Here is a 19,606-nt window from a genome sequence, read left to right as displayed (position 1 = left end):
AAACCAGCATTTGTCACCTACCCTGAATTGTTCTAGAGGCATGCTTGAACTGAGCTGCTGCCTTGAACTACAGCTGTTGCGGGGAACTGAGGACACCAGAGAGCGGTTAAAGGGAAATTCCCTTAAATTCATTGTTTCTGCCTCTATGTATAAGGCCCAGGATTCCAGTGCCTTTTTAGTCACTTCCTCAATATGTTGTGCTACTTTCAGCGATTATTACACATGTGCATATTTTCCTGCAGTCTGTAACAACGTTTATCAGATTTTCTCCTCTTGTCATTCTGCCAATTTCAGAAGGTTTGCGAGATTAATTTCAGACATGCAAGGCTTGTGTTAATCAGGAATGATATGAATAATGTAATACTCTATATAAAGTTTAGAAGAATGATCGTCAATCTGATTGAAGTATGTAAGATTCTAACAAGGATTAACAAAGTAGAGGTAGAGCAGATGTTTCCCCTTCAGAATCAGTAAGTGTGGTGCTGGAAAAGCACAGCCGGTCAGGCAGCATCCGAGGAACAGGAGCTTTGACATGTCGAGCAAAAGCTCTTCATCAGGAATGTTGGGGGTTGGGGGCGGTATCCAAGGGGGACTGAGATAAATGGGGGAGCAGGGGTTGGGGCTGGGAGGAAGGTAGCTAGGAATGCGGTAGGTAGATGAAGGTTTGGAATGATGGTGATAGGGGAGGGTGGAGCAGATAGGTGGGAAGGAAGATTGATAGGTAGAACAGTTCAAGAGGACAGTGCCAAGTTGGAGGCTTGGATCTGGGTTAGGGGAGATAAGGATAGTGGTGAAATTGACACACATCTGTATGGTTGGAGGGACCCAAGGCGGAAGGTGAGAGGTTGTTCTTCCAGTTGTCGAGTGGCTAGGAATTGGCAGTGGAGGAGGCCTAGGACTTCTGTGTCCTTGGCGGAATAGGAGGGGGAGTTGAAGTGGTTGGTCTCAGAGCTGTGGGATTGTTGGTGTCCCAGAGATGTTCTCTGAAATGTTCCACAAGTTGGTGTCCTGCCTCCTCAATGTCAAGGATATCACATTTGAGAACAGTGGACACCTGGACCATTATGGATGCCCATCCCCCACCCACCCCCCCCAGACTTGTCCATTTCTGGCGATCAATTGAACGTGGATGTCTACCTCAAACCTACCAAATCCCACACTGGACTACACCTCCTCCTGTCCTCAGCCTATAAAACTGCTATCCCTTACTCCAAATGTCTCTGCCACATCTGCTCCCGGGAGGATCATTTCCACTCCAAAACACCCCAAATGGCTTCCTCATCCAAGGACTGCAATTTCTCCTCTCAAGTGGTTAACAGGTTGCCCTAGTTCATCATCTCCGCTTTTCACACTTCCAATCTTGAATCCCACCCTTCCAACCAGAACAAGGATCAAACCACCCTGGTCCACACCTTCCACTCCCCAATCTCTGGATACAGTGTATTATCCTCTGCCATTTCTTCCAGCTACAGTCAGACCCCACCAGTCTCCACCCCTTTTAGTGTTGCGCAGAGACCGTTGCCCTCGCAACTCCCTTGTTAGGTCCACGTGCCCCACTAACTCTCCCTCTACGCTGCAAGAGGTGTAAAACCTGCTCTCCCATTGGTCCAAGGCCCCAAGGATCCTTGCACATCCGGCAGAGATTTTCCTGCACAACCAAACACTTCATCTACTCTTTCGATTGTTCTTGATGTTGTCATCTCTACACTGGGGACAGCAGGTTAGGTGCAGGAGAATCGACTTAGCGGGCGTGAGCCCTTCAGGAATGTGAGGGGTGGTGGTGATGGGGGCGAAGGGGCTAAGAGATAAATATGAGGAGGGTGGGAATCGGGCTAGGGGTAAATGCAGGTCAGGGGTGTTGGTGATTGAACTTATCTCATCATAGCTTGACACTGCCCTGTCCCCCTTGGTCCAGGAACTCCCCTCATACATTCGTGACACTGCCATGCGCTCTACCTCCTCCACGATGTTTGTTTCCCCAGCCTCCAATGCCTCATCTTCACCATGGACATCCAGTCCCTGTACATGTCAATCCACCATGGCAAAGTCCTCCAAGCCGTCCGTTTCTTCCTCTCCCACTGACCCAACCAGTACCTCTTCACAGACACACTCATTTCAATTGGTGGAACGAGTCAGAGTCATAGAGATGCACTGCACGGAAACAGACCCTTTGATCCAACCTGTCCATGCCGACCAGATATCCCAACCCAATTGAGTCCCACCTGCCAGCACCCAGCCCATATTCCTCCAAACCCTTCCTATTCATATACCCATCCAAATGCCTCTTAAATGTTGCAATTGTACTGGTCTCCACCACTTCCTCTGGCAGCTCATTCCATTCACATATCACCCTCCATGTGAAAAAGTTGCCCCGTCGGTCGCTTTAATATCTTTCCCCTCTCATCCTAAACCTATGCCCTCTAGTTCTGGACTCCCTGACCCCAGGGACAAGACTTTGCCTATTTATCCTATCCATGCCCCTCATAATTTTGTAGACCTCTATAAGGTCACCTCTCAGTCTCTGACGCTCCAGCCACGGCCTGTTCAACCTCTCCCTATAGCTCAAATCCTCCAACCCTGGCAACAGCCTTGTAAATCTTTACTGAACCCTTTCAAGTTTCACAACATCTTTCCGATAGGAAGGAGACCAGAATTGCACGCAATATTCCAACAATGGCCTAACCAATGTCCTGTACAGCCGCAACATGACCTCCCAACTCCTATCCTCGATACTCTGACCCATAAAGGAAAGCATACCAAATGCCGCCTTCACTATCCTATCGACCTGTGTCTCCACTTTCAAGGAGCTATGAACCTGCATTCCAAGGTCTTTGTTCAGCAACACTCCCTCGGACATTACCGTTAAGTGTATACGTCCTGCTAAGATTTGCTTTCCCAAAATGCAGCACCTCGCATTTATCTGAATTAAACTCCACTTCTCAGCCACTTCTTACTCCATTGGCCCATCTCGTCAAGATCCTGTTGTAATCCGAGATAACCTTCTTTACTGTCCACAACACCTCCAATTTTGGTGTCATCTGCAAACTTACTAACTGTACCTCTTATGCTTGCATCCAAATCATTTATGTAAATGACAAAAAGTAGAGGGCCCAACACCGAACCTTGTGGCACTCCACTGGTCACTTGCCTCCAGTCTGAAAAACAACCCTCCACCACCACCCTCTGTCTTCTACCTTTGAGCCAGTTCTGTATCCAAATGGCTAGTTCTCCCTGTATTCCATGAGATCTAATCTTCCTAATCAGTCTCCCATGGGGAACCTTGTCGAACGCCTTACTGAAGTCCAGAAAGATCACATCTACTGCTCTGCCCTCATCAATCCTCTTTGTTACTCCTCACCTTCTTCGGCCTCACCTTCAAATCCTTCCACTTCATCAGACCAAAGGGGTAGTCATGGGACCCAGCTATGCCTGCCTCTTCGGATACTTGGAACAGTCCATCTTCTGCGCTTACACTGGCACAACTCCCCATCTTTTCCTCTGCTGAACAGCTTCACCCCCACCCCCTTATTTATCTCTCAGCACACTCCATCCACCCACCAAAGTCCTGATGCAGAGCTCATGCCTCAAACATCGATTCTCCTACTCCTCGGATGTTACCAGACCTGCTGGACTTGTGCAGCGACACACTTTTTGACTCTGATCCCCAGCATTTGCAGTCCTCACTTCACCTTGTTTCCTTGACTGCATCTCTACTGAACTATGTAGAATCAGCCTGATATGGGGTGTAATGATGTCGATGTCCATGAGCCATGATTGAATGGTGGAATGGACTTGATGGGCTGAATAGCCTTATTTCCACCTTTTTATTTCTTATGGCCTAATGAATATTCACTTTATAGGTAGCCTGATATCAATCATTCCCCGTTTAATGCTTCATCTTACTCAGCACTTCTTTAGGAGCCTGACAGTTCCTCTTGGGAATTTTCCTCCATTCTTTTCAACCCATTTCTTCGAACAAAGCAGCAGGTCTGCATGCAGTTTTATCAGCCAGTCGTTTTTGTTTTGATTTGTCCAGTAAAGCTATGGGTTGGGGATTTTCCATGTCAGTCTTCAACAGTAGCACTATTGACTGAACTGGTTGCGTCCTGAACAACATTGCTGCTACATCAGTCTGCAGCAAGTGGTGAGGCAAACAAGAAGAAAAAATCTATTTGACCTTATCCTCCTCAATCTAATAATCGCAAATATGCCCATTCTTAACGCAGTTAGACTGATGACCACACAGCTCTTGTGGACGCCAAGTCACAACTTCTCATTGAAGGTACCCTCCATTGTTTTATGTGATACTCTCCCACCATTAGACAGTCTTTGAACAGATCTTGTGACTCAGAAGTGGGCATCTTTGAGACATCGTGGGCCATCAACAACAGAATTGCATCAACTGCAAGATGTAGAGAGGGTCAATCCTTCTTCAATGAAGACCACGGGAGTGCTTGCTGGGAGCAACACTAGAAACTTCGAAAAGTGACGTGTGGATGTACTGAAGCTAGGACAGGAGACTACCATGTCCAACAGTGAAAGCAGCATGCTTAGACTGGGCTATGTGATCCCATGAGCAACAGATCAGACCTAAGTTCTATCATCATGAATGGCAATTAAACAACAAATCAGAGGTGGAAGCTCCACAAATATCCCCATCTTCAAGGATAGAGTGGCCAAACACATCAATTCAAAAGATAAAGCTTAAGTACTTTGTAACTATTTTCATTCAGAAGTGCCAAGTGGATGAGCTATCTCTATAACGTGATGTCTCCTTCAAGAAATTTATTCAATCCATGTGAAAGCAAAAAATGACTAAAGACACTTGATATTATAAACACTGTGCATCCTGACAACAGTCTGGTAATAGTACTGATGACTTGTGCTTCAGCTCTAGCTGTACCTCGAACTGAGCTTTATTATGGTATAGCTCCAAAATGGACATCTGTTTCACAATATAGAAAATTTCCAGGTAATGTCCTGTGCACAAAAAGCAGAACAAATTCAACTCCGCTTATTTGTCACCCCATAAGTCTCCTCCACTTCAACAGCAAAGTGACGGAAGGGATAGTCAAGCGGTGCTATCAAACAACTCTTGCAGTTTCCTCACTCATGTTCACTTTGAATCCTTGGCCCAAACATGGGACAAAAGAGCTAAACTCTGAAGGTGACATTAAAGCAGCATTTGACCTAGTCTGGCATCAAGGAGCCCTCAAAAGAAACTGGAATCAATGGGACAAATCAGAAAAACCTGGATAAACTTGGCAGGCCTGACAGCATCTGTTGAGAGAAAGCAGAGTCAGTATTTAGGCATCAGTGATCTTTTATCAGAACTAGTGCAGAATCTATCAAACTATTTATTTGTATCAGACTTATAGCATCTGCAGTTCTTGGTTTTATTTTGGAGCCAATCCAAATCATGGGTGGGGGTAGGAAATTCTTCAGTGATTTGAATCATGCCGAGCACAGAGGAAGCAGGTACTGGTTTTTGGTAAGTAATCTCAGCTTCAGGGCATCACGACAGGAGTTCCTCAGGATAGTGTCCTCGGCCCAAAAACCTTCAACTGTTTCATGAATGACTTCTTTCCATTACAAATATCATGTCTCTCTGAGCTTGATAATGCTTTGCCAGTTCTTACTCTAATAAAGGTAAGGTCACCATCGTCTTACCAGACTTTATACTAGTGCAGACTTTCTGATCAATGCTTCATATAATTCATTGCTCCTTTCTAATGCTAGCTTAACATTTCCTGCTGCCAAATTATTTTAAACCCCTTCTCACCTGGCTTCTGAGGATTTTGCATCTCATTTGGACTGACGCCAATGCATCGCCTGTGTCAGGTCTCATCTCTACAGAACTGGGTCTAATATCCCAGAAATCTAAAGTCCTTCCTATGGCACACGTGGCGCCAGTCAAAAAGGTACATTGCTAAGTATAAAGGCAGATGTGAGGATATGTTTTTTAGTCCTTATTGGACCTTGAGGCATTAAGGTTTAGCATGAGATTATAGTTTTTAAAATTTATTCACTCTTGGAAAGTGGGCATCTCTGGCCAGCATCTATTGCCTGTCCCGATTCCTTCAGAAAATGGTGGATCCACAATTACCTTAATTGGTCATTTGGGCATCAACAACAGCGAATATTGCAGTTATCCTTTCGGTTCTGTGTCATGATGTCTATTTCCACCAGATGCTTTTTCTTCTTGACAAACAGTGTGTCCTTGGCCTGTGTTCAATGCTGCACCATTAGTTTCTTCTCTATGCCAATAACAGCTTCTTGAAATACGAGCTAATTTGTTTATTTTGTCTGCATGTGTTGTTTTTAATTTAATTATGGGCAAAGTTCCATCTCTAACATGTGAACATTACCACAAATGTGTAAAGTATAGGAGGAGATTAAGGGTGTTTTCAAGCTTCTCCAAAGTGCTTGCCTACTGGTTTCATTGTCTGTGGGAAAGATGTTAACTTCAGTTTGACTGCCTTTTAGTTCATAAAACTAAAGTACATTAAGCTTAGCTGGATTCTGGTTGAGTGACTGCTGAGTCTGCTTTAAATTTAAATATTTAATATGTTTCAAAGTTGAAAGAGTGTACAGTTGCTGAGAGAGGAGCCTTTTCTGAGCTGAGGTTGTGACAGCTCATGTATCTGTGACTAGGTGACAGGTGCAGCGTGTGCTGAGAATTGACAACATGTCACCGTCAGCTTGTGTTTTGATGTTAAGGCAACTGGATTTGAATTTAACCAATCAATTTAAATTATGCCCAGGATACTAAAAAACAATTGAATGTGATTTTGATTGTATTGACAAAGTCGGACCAATGAGAGAGTACGAGTCTTGGAGATTTCAAAAGGAAAGGCATTTTGAAAACTAGTCAGAGCCAACTGCCATCCAAAGCTCTGAAAAGAATTTTCTAACAAGGCGCCTATTTAAAAAGGCACCAAAGCATTTGATAGCTAAAAATACTCTCAGTAAGAAGACAACCCAGGGAGAAAACAGCAGAATTGGAAGGACGGAAGGAAGCAGCAGGTTCGGAAGGATGGAAGGAGGCAGCAGATTTTGGAAGAATGGAAGAAAGACAACATAAGAGACTACGTGGAGTTTGAGAAATTAAGCTAATGTAATGTTTAGTAATTGGTATTGGAGCAGCATTTTAGAGTTGGGGTCAGATAGTGATTAGTTAAGAAAAAAGGGGGTTCTGACTTGCTAATAGTTTTTCGTTAGTGCTCACTGTTAGAGTTAGGAAAATAGGTTCTTTTTCTTTGAATAATGGAACTCTGGTTTTCTTTCACTCGCTGACATTTTTAATAGGAGGCAAGCTTTTCTGGGTGTTTCAGTTTTAATTCAAGGGGTTCAACCTCTGCGTTGTAAAAGATAGCAACATGATACTATATTCATCAGTGTGTCACTGGGAGAAACTGAGTGAGTTCCTGTTTGGGGTCTTTCCTTGTTCTTAAAATCTGCCTGGAGGGCCGCCTCCTTCTTTCAAGTAGTGGGTAATCTTGATGGAGTGGATGTGTGATTTTTGGGTTAAATCTGGCATGAAGTCTGAGACTTGTTTGATTCAGCCTCATGGCTACCTAACTGAGAAAAGTAATCTGGAGCTAGGGAATAGGATTTGTACTGAAACCGAACATAGAACAATACAGCACAGAACAGGCCCTACGGCCCACGATGTTGTGCCGAATATTTGTCCTAGCTTAAGCACCCATCCATGTACCTATCCAATTGCCGCTTGAAGGTCGCCAATGATTCTGACTCTGCCACTCCCACAGGCAGCGCATTCCATGCCCCCACCACTCTCTGGGTAAAGAACCTACCCCTGGCATCCCCCCCTATACCTTCCACCCTTCACCTTAAATTTATGTCCCCTTGGAACACTCTGTTGTACCCGGGGAAAAAGTCTCTGACTGTCTACTCTATCTATTCCTCTGATCATCTTATAAACCTCTATCAAGTCACCCCTCATCCTTCGCCGTTCCAATGAGAAAAGGCCTACACTCTCAACCTATCCTTGTACGACCTATTCTCCATTCCAGGCAACATCCTGGTAAATCTTCTTTGCACCCTCTCCAAAGCTTCCACATCTTTCCTAAAGTGAGGCGACCAGAACTGCACACAGTACTCCAAATGTAGCCTAACCAAGGTCCTGTACAGCTGCAACATCACTTGACAACTCTTGAATTCAATCCCTCTGCTAATGAACGCTAATACACCATAGGCCTTCTTACAAGCTCTATCCAGCTGAGTGGCAACTTTCAAAGAGCTATGAACATAGACCCCAAGATCCCTCTGCTCCTCCACCTTACTAAGAACTCTTCTGTTAACCCTGTATTCTGCATTCTTATTTGTCCTTCCAAAATGGACAACCTCACACTTGATAGGGTTGAACTCCATCTGCCACTCCTCAGCCCAGCTCTGCATCATATCTAAGTCCCTTTGCAGCTGACAACAGCCCTCCTCACTATCCACAACTCCACCAATCTTCGTATCGTCTGCAAATTTACTGACCCACCCTTCGACTCCCTCTTCCAAGTCATTAATAAAAATTACAAACAGCAGAGGACCCAGAACTGATCCCTGCGGAACTCCACTTGTAACTGGGCTCCAGGCTGAATATTTACCATCTACCACCACTCTCTGACTTCGACCGGTTTGCCAGTTTTCTATCCAATTGGCCAAATTTCCCTCAATCCCATACCTCCTGACTTTCCGCATGGGGTACCTTATCAAATGCCTTACTAAAATCCATGTACACTACATCCACTGCTCCACCCTCATCCACATGCTTGGTCACCTCCTCAAAGAATTCAATAAGACTTGTAAGGCAAGACCTACCCTTCACAAATCCGTGCTGGCTGTCCCTAATCAAGCAGTGTCTTTCCAGATACTCATAAATCCTATCCCTCAGTTCCCTTTCCATTACTTTGCCTACCACCGAAGTAAGACTAACTGGCCTGTAATTCCCGGGGTTATCCCTATTCCCTTTTTTGAACAGGGGCACAATATTCGCCACTGTCCAGTCCCCTGGTACCACCCCCGTTGACAGTGAAGACGAAAAGATCATTGCCAACGGTTCTGCAATTTCCTCTCTTGCTTCCCACAAGAATCCTAAGAGATATCTCGTCAGGCCCGGGGGACTTGTTTATCCTCAAGTTGTTCAAAATGTCCAACACATCTTCCTTCCTAACAAGTATCCTTTCAAGCTTATCAGTCCGTTTCACCCTCTCCTCTTCAACAATACGGTCCCTCTCATTTGTAAATACTGAAGAAAAGTACTCATTCAAGACCTCTTGTATCTCTTCTGACTCAATACACAGTCTCCCACTACTGTCCTTGATTGGACCTACCCTCGTCATTCTCATGTTTCTCACATACGCATAAAATGCCTTGGGGTTATCCTTGATCCTATCCGCCCAAGATTTTTCATGCCCTCTCTTAGCTCTCCTAATCCCTTTCTTCAGCTCCCTTCTGGCTATCCTGTATCCCTCCACTGCTCTGTCTGAACCCTGTTTCCTCAAACTTATGTTAGCCTCCTTCTTCCTCTTTACAAGACATTCAACCTCCCTCGTCAACCAAGGTTCCCTCACATGACTATCTCTTTCCTGCCTGACAGGTACATACATATCAAGGACACGTCTTATCTGCTCCTTGAAAAAGTTCCACATTTCAATGACATCCTTCCCTGATAGTCTATGCTCCCAACTTATGCTCCTCAGATCCTGTGTTGCAGCATCGTATTTACCTTTTCCCCAATTGTAAAACCTACCCTTTTGCAAGCACCTACCTCTCTCCATAACCAAGATGAAAGTCACAGAATTGTGGTCACCATCACCAAAATGTTCACCCACTAACAAGCCCATCACTTGTCCCGGTTTGTTACCAAGTACCAAATCCAATATTGCCTCCCCTCTGGTCGGACAATCAACATACTGACAATTACTTGGTTTTTTTCTAATATCTAATCAGTAGTAATTTATGGCTGTCCAGTTCTGGATGTAAGATAGGTCATGGTGAGAGAATTCGCTGTTGGTGTGCATGTGGCATCTGACTTGTCTTTGGGTGATATCACTGAGGAGCAGTAGAAATAGAGTTTTAAAGGCAGATCCTTGGGGGATTGCAGAGGCAACGCAGCAGGAAGAACATGATTCTGAGGCAGCAATTAATATATGGTACCAACTGAATCTCTTCTCATCCAGCTGTATGATTCTGTGATCAAGTATAAAAGCTCAGGTCAAGAAGAGTGAAGAAAGATTGTCTACTGTGGCTACAGTCATAAGTCATTTATGACAGTACCAGAGCAGGGAGAGAGCTGTTTATATGGCTATTAGCGAATTTGTATGGTGGTCAGTTCAATGTGAGCAAAGTTGAAGCAGGTGGAGTTGGGTTTCAAGGGCAATAGTTGAGAAACTGGAGATGCGAGAGAGAAGATTTTCACCTTTTTGTTAGAGTTCTTTGTGGATGTAACAAGCAGTTAATGAAGGATGGAGTAGATTTGGTGTATTTGGACTTCCAGAAAGCAATTCAGTAAGGTACCATATAACAATGGTTGCACAAGATGGAAGCACATGATATTCAAGATATGTTAGCATGCATAGATTCATTGACACGCAAGACAGAATTGACATTAATTGCTGTTTTTCAGGTTGGAAAAATACAACTGGTGATGTACTCAGTCCTCAGTTATTTAGTATCAATGTACGCAGTTTGTCATACATCCAAATTTGATGATTCTTGATTAAATGGGAAAGCATGTTTTGTTAAGGATGTAAGGATTCTGAAAGGGGATCTATGCAGTTGAGTTGATGGGCAAAATGAAGTTTAATATAGAGAAGTGTAAGGTCTTGCACATTTATGGGAAGAATCAACAAGCAAACTATTATTTCCAAGGAGAGAACTCCAACAAAGTACGTCACAGAAAAATCTGGGCATTCTTACCCATGATCCAAAAAAGTGGGCATACAGGTCCAATTAATAATTAAGAAGGTAAATGGATTTTTCACCTTTTTGTATTGCTGAGTGTTTGGAGATGTAAAAAAAAAATCTGATTGCACCTGGCATAGTGCACAGATTTCATCCCGTATTTTAAAAGAATGTAATGGCATTAGAGGCAGTTCGAAAGAGATTCACTCGGTTGAATCCTGGGATGAGGTGGTTGACTTATCAAGAGCAGCTCAACAGGTTCAGACTTTAATCATTAGAGTTTAAATGAATGAAAGATGAAATTGAAATGGCAAGAGAAGAGGTTTCCACGAGTGGAGAATATAGTCATCGAATAAAGAAACTCATGGAAAACTCAGATGTCAAGAAATTTCTTTCCTGACGACATTCAATGTCTTCCCTTCCCGACCAGGGAGAAGTAGAGTTGAGATCACTGAGTATTTAAAGAGGGGTTAGAGTTTTGAATTATTGGGGCATTGACATGAAAGAGCTATTGATAATTGGGTTAGGGCAGCAATGATCTTCTAGAATGGCTGAGCAGGTTTCAGGGGCTGAATGACCTATTCTTATGTCCTTGTGGGATCGGGGCAAATTGACTCAGAATTAATCGAACAAAATATGATTCAGACGACATGAAAGCTACCACTCAGAAGAATACCAATTTGCTGATTTGACTCTGTACAGGCATCACAAGCTGACATCTTGACAATTTACAGTGCCACTTGCTGCATTGAATGCTCCCATTCTTAGTAGGAGAGAAGGAGCTAACTATTGATGTTTCCTGTTAAAGTGTGATCTTGCCTAGGTTTTGGTGATGTGATAAATGATCAATGCATCCCAAAATGGTACTGAGGAAACAATGGACAAGTCTTTGCACTTATTCTTTATACATTTCGATATCCCTTGCTGAGTTCAAATGTTCTTGTCTAGGTTCTTCATTTATTTACTCCATTTCAAGTTTGTTTGAATACTGCTTGATTTAATTTCCATGATGCTTAGTTGGTCCAGAGTCATCGTCATACAGCAAGGAAACAGACCTCCGGTCCAACTTGTCAACATCAACCATGTTTCCCAAACTAAACCAGTGCCACTTGCCTGCACTTGGTTCATATCCTTCTAACCTTTTCAATCACATAGCAATCCAAATGTCTTTTAAATATCGTATCTATACCTGCATCTACCACGTTCTCTGGCAGTTCATTCCATTTCTGAACCATGTAGATTAGATTAGATTAGATTACTTAGTGTGGAAACAGGCCCTTCGGCCCAACAAGTCCACACCGCCCCGCCGAAGCGGAACCCACCCATACCCCTACATGTACCCCTTACCTAACACTACGGGCAATTTAGCATGGCCAATTCACCTGACCTGCACATCTTTGGACTGTGAAAGAGTTGCCGGTGTAGTGGTTGAGGCAGATACGATAGGGATGTTTAAGCAACTTTAAGATAAGCACATGAACTTGCAAGGAATGGAGGCATACAGACCAAGGGTGGGCAGAAGGGATTAGTTTAATTTGGTTTCATGTTCGGTACAGCTTCATGGGTTGAGGTGCCCATGGCTGTGTTGTACAGTTCTGTTCTAAATCTCACTGTACCCTGTTTCGTGTGCATCTTTGAACAAGTTCTAGTTTGGTCAATGCAGTGCCAAATGGAGTAATCCTCAGGTTATAAAGCTTATTATCTCTTTTGGCAGTCCTATCCAATGTAATCTTGAATGTTGATATTGTTTCTACATGAATATCTGTGAATTCCAATTTTAATAACTCCAGGTGAATATATTTCTTCTTCCTGATCCAAATTGTTTGCACTAAATCATGTTTACCTGGCCCTGTATTCTCAATCCATGCATTTGTTGAACACAGGCGACTTGTATCTGCTTTCTCATTCAACCAGTTCAGAAATTTCTTTCATCACACTGTGTAGGTGTCAAAAGGTAAGCAAGGCAGTCAAGAAGACTTTGAGCACACTGGCCTTCCACCAGTCAAGGCATTGAGTATAGAAGTTAGGAAGTTATGTTGCAGTTGAACAGGGCATTGTTGAGGCTGCACTTTGGAATATTGTGGAGGAGAAAGTGAGGAATGCATATGTTGGAGATCAGTAGAGAGCGTACTGGAAAAGCACAGCAGGTCAGGTAGCATTGGAGGAGCAGGAGAATCTATGTCGGGCATAAACCTTTCATCAGGAATGAGGCTTCTGGGCCGGTGGGCTGAGAGATAAATAGGAAGGAGGGTGGGGTTGGGGGAGACAGTAGAGGGAGACAGGATGCCAACTTGCGGATCATTTGAGAGAACATCTCTGGGACACCCGCATCAATCAACCCCACCATCCTGTGACTGAGCATATCAACTTTCCCTCCCACGCTACCAAGGACATGCAGGTCCTGGGCCACCTCCATATCCAAACCGTAACCACCCGACATCTGGAGGAAGAATGCCTCATGTTCCGTCTTGGAACCCTGCAATCACACGGGATCAATGTTGATGTCACCAATTTCCTCATTCTCTCCACCACCCCCCCCCTTCCCCCCCACGTTATCCCAGTACTAAGCCTCCAACTTGGCAAGGCCCTCTTGACCTGTCCATCACCTTTTCCATCTATCCGCTCCACCCTCCTCTCCAATCTTTCACCTTCTCCCCCACCTTCATCTACCTATCTCATTCTCAGCTTTCCTTCCCCACCCCTCTCCCATTTACCTCTCAGCCCCCTTGGCCCACAAGCCTTATCCTTAATGAAGGGCTTATGCCTGAAACGTTGATTCTCCTGTCCTCGGATGCTGCCTGACCTGTGCTTTTCCAGCACCACACTCTCAACTTGCAACGTTTTGTTCAGTTTTGGTCACGTTCTTCAAGGTAGGATGTTATTCAACTGGAAAGAGTGCAGCAGAAGAAATTTACAAGCATGTTGCCAGGTCTCAAGAATCTTGAGTTATAGGGAGAGGTTGGACAAGCTCAGACTTTTTTTGTTCTTTAGAGCATAGGAGACTGGGGCGGGGGGAACCTTAGAGGTGTATAAGATCAGGAGATGCATGGATGGGGTGAATGCACTCAGTCTTTTTCCAAGGGTTGTGGAATTGAGGACTAGGGGGGCATCAGTTTAAGGTTAAAAGGGAACCTGAGGGACAACTGTTTTTTTACAGAGGGTGATACGCATATGGAATGAGCTGCCAGTGGAAGTGGTTGAGGCGGGTATCTTAGCAATATTTACAAGTCATTTGGACAATTACATGGATTAGGTAAAAACAATGACTGCAGATGCTGGAAACCAGATTCTGGAGTAGTGGTACTGATGAAGGGCTTTTGTCCAAAACATCGATTTTACTGCTCCTGAACTGCTGTGCTTTTCCAGCACTACTACTACATATACATGGATTGCAAAGTTTAGAAGGATACGGGCCAAGTGCAGGGAGATGGGGTTAGCATGGATGGACATTTTGGTCTGCATGGACCAGTTTGGACTAAAGGGCCTGCTTCTATGCTGAAGGACTGACTCTGAAAGAAAGCATATTTGCAATTCTGTCTTGCTATTTCTGTCAGACAGTTTCCTAGTTAATAAGTATTGAAACTTCTGAAAACCTCAGTAACTCAGTAACTGATTTGGGTAATGTTGAACTTTTGTATTGCCTCCGAATACCTCTTCATTTTCAAATAGACAATAATTTAATTTTGGGTAAGTGATGGTCTAGTGGTGTAATTGCTAGACTATTAATCTGAGATACCCAGGTAACTTCCTGGGCATCAAGGTTTAAAACTCAATAAGGCAGATGATACAACTTGAAATCAATTTAAAAAAAAACTGGATTTGAATCAAATGATGACTATTGTCAATTGTCGGCAAAAGCCATCTGATTCACTCATGCCTTACAGGAAGTGAAGTCTGGCCTATAATTCGTGCCCTCTGAAATGGCCAAGTAACCCATTCAGTTAGTTAACAACTACTACAAAGTCTGATACAAGAAACGAAACCGGAAAACCATCTCACATCAACCTCGGCGTCAGAAGTGACAAAAGCAAAAACAGCCCCACTGATCTTGCCAACTTCTCCATGCTAACATGTCGTGCCACAGTGAGGAGGATGTCTCGTCGATGAGTTGAGTAGCCATCTGATATCATCCTTGTGCAATTGTACCTTGTACTGAGACAGCATCTTCCAAACCTTCAATCACTTCTGTTGAGAAGGACAAGAACTACAGACACGTCAGAGCACCACACCACCTGCAGGTTTTTCTTGAAGCATTTCACCATCCTGAACATTTGGAATGCATCGTGATTCCTTCAGTGTTATTGGATCAAAATCCTAGAATTCCATCTCTAACAGCCTACCTATGTATAGTCTTCAGGCTTCAAGAAGGCAATTCAATACCACCTTCTCAAATGCAGCAGCGTGCTAAGTGTTGTAGTTGGTGACATGGTGAAGCAGTTTAAGAGGAGAGTCCTGCTTGTTGAGAAGAAGCAGCAGAGAGTGATATCTCCAGGAAAATGGGGGAGTGGTTTTACCTTATTTCAGGAGAGAGGCTCCAAAGGAGAGAGTAGGTATGGTCAGGTAAATATTTACAATTTTAATTGTTTATAATTTGTAAGGTCTTTTTGTGGTTTATAGTTTCTACAACTGTATTTTGTAGTAACAAGGAACAGTAAGAAGTTGCACAACATCATTTTATAGTCCAATAGGTTTATTTGAAATCGCAAGCTTTCAAAGCGCTGCTTCTGCATCAAAGAACAGTAAAGAAGTACTCAAGACAAATTGATCTTATTTGATGTTAAGCATCTTTCAAAAGATTGAAGGGATTTAAAAGCGTAATTCTTGGCAGCAGAGTTTAAGCCCTTGGCGTGCTCCTTCTGCTAGGAAACTGGGGTCATATCTTGTGTCAAAGACCAAAATGTGTGCAAGAACTGTCTCCAGCTGCAAGTCTTGGTAGCCCAGGTTTCAGACTTGGAGCTTTGGGTGGGGATACTGTGGAGTATGTGCAAAGCAGAGGGAATAGTGGATAGCACTGATAGAGAAGTGGTCACACCACCGATTAAGAGTCCACGGGCAGAAAGGAAATGGGTGAGGACTGGGCAGAGTAAGAGGACGAGCAGGCAACTGAGAGATCTCTTGTGGCCATTCCTCTGAAGAACAGATAGATACTATTGGGAATTGCCTCTAGCGGGAATAAAAGCCAAATGTATGGCATCACTGTTTGCTGTCCTGCATGAGCGAGGAGCAAAATATATTGAAATGTAGTAATCCAAGGGAATAGATAGGCACTTCTGTGACCATGAATGAAACTCCAGCGTGGTAAGTTACCTCCCTGGTGCAAGCGTCAAGGGATAAGATCCTAAAAGCAGAATATAAGGAGGTAGGAAGCAAATTCGAAAATAGGGCCTGAAAGTTGTGTTTTCTGGCTTAGTTCTAGCGTCCTATCCTAGTCAGCTGTAATAGCAGGGAATATTGGATAAATGTATGGCTGAGGAGATTTTGTCATGCAGACAGTTTCAGCTTCCTTGGACATTGGGACAAGTTCTTGGGAGGTGGCATCAGTTCAAATTGGATGGGTTATGCCTGGTCAGGATTGGGACTGATGCCCTATGGGGAATATTTAGGAGAGAGGTTGCAGATGGTTTAGACTAAGTTGGCAGGGAAATGGGAACCTATGCAAGGAGTCCAAGGAAGAGAAATCAAGGCAGAAAGGGAAATATGGGAAACGGTCAGCAGAGGAATCAAAGGCCAGAATCAAACAATGCCACAGATTAAACAGAATAGTGAAAATGTGACAAGGAATGCTAAAAAGATGAACTTTATTATTTCAAGTGCATTGTGTGTTCAAATGCAAATGTTAAAGTGGATGCATTAATCTTGCATAGATGAAAATTGGTGTGATGTAGTGGGGATTAGAGACTTGGCTGCAGGGTGGCGACAGATGAGAACTGCACATCCAGGGGTATTCAGTATTTAGAAAGGACAGTCAAAAGGGAAACATTAGTGGAGCTGCATTACTGGTTAAAGAAGATATGGACTCTATCTTGAGGAAAGATATTAGCTCAGACAAAATAGAATCTGTGGGTAGAATTGAGAAATACTGAAGTTCAAAAAAATATTAGGAGTTGTGATGTTGGGAATAGCATTAAACAGGAATTCGGAGATGCATGCAATAAAGGGACATGTGTAGTTGTTTAATCTGCATATATATTACGCAAATCAGTCACAATACTATAGAGGAGAAATTCCTAGACAGTTTCTGGAATGGTATTCTGGAACAATATATTGAAGAGCCAACTGTCGAATAGGCCTTCTTAGACTCAATATTTCACTCGGCAAAAGGAAGAATTAGTAGTTATCTTCGGGTAATGAGTGAACATGACACCATCTTAATATGGAATTCTATCATGTTACGATACAGGGTAAACACTCCTGCTTAATTTAAAGCAGCAACACAAAAGATTTATCCCATGTCGTAATCTGTGAAAATTTGATAGGCTAAGAACTAATTAAAATAAAAATTAACAACTTTATTTCTTAAAGTATAACAGAGAGTAATTAACTAACAACTATTTACAACTCCTTCCTCTAACCTATCTTTTACCTTCCCTTCTATAATATTAGTCAGATAAATGTCCCGATTAAGATTTACAAAACAAAACTACTTGTCTCAAAACCAGGCAGCTTTCAGTTTTCTCTGCATTCCTATCATTATCTTCTTGGGGATTTTGCTTCACAGATACTGCTGAAGGTACCTTTTAAGAGAGGTATTTTTTTGGGCAGTGTGCAGATGGCATTGTCTTGGCAGTTCTCTCCTCGCCAAAGCATGGGATTTTCTCATTGGCTTTTAAGATCGTCAATATAATCAATCCAAATGGAATTGGAGTTTGATATTTGTTTTGGGGTATATTAAAACTGATTGACCTAATTCAAATCTGCTGTTGTCTCCAGACAACAAACTACTCTAGCTAGCCCAGTAGCTGGTCCACATGTTTACACTGTATCTTATTAAGAACACTTGGTGCTGTCACTGCTAGCTTTTAACTCTTTTAAAGGTACAGCACACGCACATTTTCATAACAATGGAGAGTTGAAGTAGTTTATTCAGAGGCTAAGGTTTTGAATCTTAAATTAGGGGAAGCCTCTGGCGACTGTCTACATGGGGTTTCCTTTGGCTGCTCCAGGTTCCCCCCACAGCCCAAAGATGTGCAGGTTAGGTGGTTTGGACATACTAAAGTGTCCAGGAATGTACAGCCTAGGTGGATTAGCCATGGGATATGCAGGGTTACAGGAGTAGAGTAGGAGGTTCGAGCTGGGATGTTCTTCAAAAGGTTGGTGTGGACTGAGTGGGCCAAATGACCTGCTTCCACACTGTAGGTGTTCTATAAGTTCTATTCTGTAAAAAGGGTTATGGTTTGAGGCACAGTTGGGTATGATGGATTGGGAATTGTTAAAGTAATGATAGTGTATTAGCAATGGCCAGCATTGGAAGAATGAGTAAAGTGCAAAAATTGTTTGTTCTTACTTTGAAGCAAGAGTACTCAGAGAAATGGCCAGACTGTGGCCCATGAGCGAAGTTAGAGGTGGTATTCTATGCAAAACAAAATGTACATTAGTAAGAAACCACAATAGATCTGAGAATTAGGAACAATTTGGAAGCCAACAAAGGAACATGGAATTGATTAAGAGGAGCAAAACAAACTGAGAGTCAGCTTGTGGGGAATATGAGCACTGACTATAAAAGTTTCTATAGGTATGTAGAGTGAAAAAGATTGGTGAAAGCTAATGTCAGTCCCTCACAATCAGAAAGGAGATTTATAATGGGGTAAAAGGAAATGGCTGATAAGGGATATATCTCTTTTTCTGTCACAGTTATGAAGTCACACCATACAGAAACAGACCCTTTTGTCCAACTCACGTGTGCTAACCCTATCACTCAATTTCACCTAGTTCCATTTGCCAGAATTTAGCCCATATCTCCCTGAACCTTGTCCTGTTCATATACTCGTCCAGATGCCTTTAAAATGTTTTAAAACATTCCTCTGGCAGCTCATTACAAACATGTACCACTCTCTGCATGAAAAGATACCCCTCCTGTCCTTCTTTCAATCTATCTCCTCTCACCTTAAACCGATGAATTTCTCCCACCCTAAGATAAAGACTTTGGCTATTCACCCTATCCTCATGTTTTTATAAATCTCTAGAAGGTCAGCTGTTAGCCTCTGACATTGCAGGGAAAATGTCCCAGCAATATCCTAATAAATCTCTTCTGCACCGTCTCAAGTTTAACAACAGCCTTCCAATAGAAGCATGACCAGAATTGTCCACACCATCCTAAAAGTGGCCTCCCCATGTCCTATACAACCACAATATGACATCCCAACTCCTATGCACTGAGCAGTAAAGGCAAGTTTGCCAAACGACTACTTCACTATCCTATCTACCTACGACTCCACTTTCAAGAAACTATGAACCTATACTCCAAGGTGTCTCTGTTCAGCAGCTCTCACTAGGACCTTACCATTAAGTGTATAAGTCCTGCTAAGATTTGCTTTCCCAAAATGCAGCACCTCTCATTTATCTAGATTAAACTCCATCCGCCACTTCTTAGCCCATTGGCCCATTTGGTCAAGATCCTGTTGTAATTTGAGGTAACCATCTTTGCTATTCACTAAACCTCCAATGTTGATGTCATCTGCAAATGTAC

At 43.1% G+C, this 19,606-nt stretch overlaps 1 protein-coding gene across 1 annotated transcript in view; it reads left to right on the top strand.

Annotated features, from left to right (window-relative positions):
• cdc27 (cell division cycle 27) overlaps nt 1–19,606 on the top strand; it is a 147,536-nt gene that overhangs the window by 72,149 nt on the left and 55,781 nt on the right. The window lies entirely within an intron of this gene.

This window comes from Chiloscyllium plagiosum, unplaced genomic scaffold, assembly GCF_037043375.1.
Source record: "Chiloscyllium plagiosum isolate Xiang-an unplaced genomic scaffold, Cpla_swu_hap1 HiC_scaffold_32, whole genome shotgun sequence".
Lineage (NCBI taxonomy): Eukaryota > Metazoa > Chordata > Chondrichthyes > Orectolobiformes > Hemiscylliidae > Chiloscyllium > Chiloscyllium plagiosum.
The sequence above is the reverse complement of the archived record's forward strand: the minus strand, read 5'-3'. Positions and strand labels throughout refer to the sequence as shown.